At 41.2% G+C, this 944-nt stretch overlaps 1 protein-coding gene across 1 annotated transcript in view; it reads right to left on the bottom strand.

The window, feature by feature from the left end:
- Positions 1–944, bottom strand: part of UGGT2 (UDP-glucose glycoprotein glucosyltransferase 2) — a 159,217-nt gene that overhangs the window by 107,351 nt on the left and 50,922 nt on the right. The window lies entirely within an intron of this gene.

Raw genomic sequence — 944 nt, 5'->3', positions numbered from 1 at the left:
AAGGTCGTTTGGCTGTCCAGTCTAATTAGCATATTATGCTTTTATTAGTATAGATGGCCATTTATCCGAAGCCTTATACCCAAAACACTGACTCCTTTACTAGAATGTTTTTTATATTAAAAAATAAAATTATATAAAAATTACTCTCTGGAAACTATTTAAGAGAGATAAATATTTATCTTAATTATCAGTATAGAAGGCAATGAGGTCCTCTACTTCCCCTCTCAAATTTAAAGGCCTGGACATAAGAAAAATAAAATGCCTTTGAAAATTTATAGAACATATACTAATCAAATCACACAGAAAAAAAATAATACAAAATCAAAACAAAGTGTAAGAGATGAGCAACATAGGCCAAAAGTCTAGTATACATGTAGCTAAAAGTCCTAGAGAAAGGAAAGAATGGGACAAAGCAATATCTATATATATAAAAGCCTAAGCGACCATCCAACTATTCGCCTGGTAGCTATGATGTGCAATGACCACCAGGGGGCAGATGCTCCTACCAGTAGAGTAGGGAGCCCAATTCCTCAAGGAATCGGCCATGGGTTAGGTTGCTGCTGGGGCACTGTCGGCTCCAAATCTGCTTCACCCACACCATGGACCCAGAGAGGAGGGAGCCCAATTCTGGGGTGCGTCACCTGAAAACCACCCTCTCGCAATCTGGGACCCCTCAGGGGATGTTGGAGAGCTGGTTTCGGCCCGATCCCCACAGGCCAGGCTGAGGGACTCCACCGGTGCATGAATCTGTGCACCGGGCCTCTAGTTTGAAATAAAATGAAGAGGTTTTGAAGTTATAAAGACATGAGTTTTTGGAGGGCTTAACAAGACACAGTGCTTTTAGAGAGAAGATAGAACTAAGATATACACACAAAGAGGGATGGGAAAAGCTGACTTCCAGGGAAGAGGACAGGAAAGTGAAGAGGGAGTTAATGTCTATATGA

This window comes from Myotis lucifugus, unplaced genomic scaffold (genome assembly GCF_000147115.1).
Source record: "Myotis lucifugus unplaced genomic scaffold, Myoluc2.0 scaffold_64, whole genome shotgun sequence".
Taxonomy (NCBI): Eukaryota; Metazoa; Chordata; class Mammalia; order Chiroptera; family Vespertilionidae; genus Myotis; species Myotis lucifugus.
Note: the sequence above shows the minus strand (reverse complement) of the source record. Positions and strands in the feature narration are given on the sequence as shown.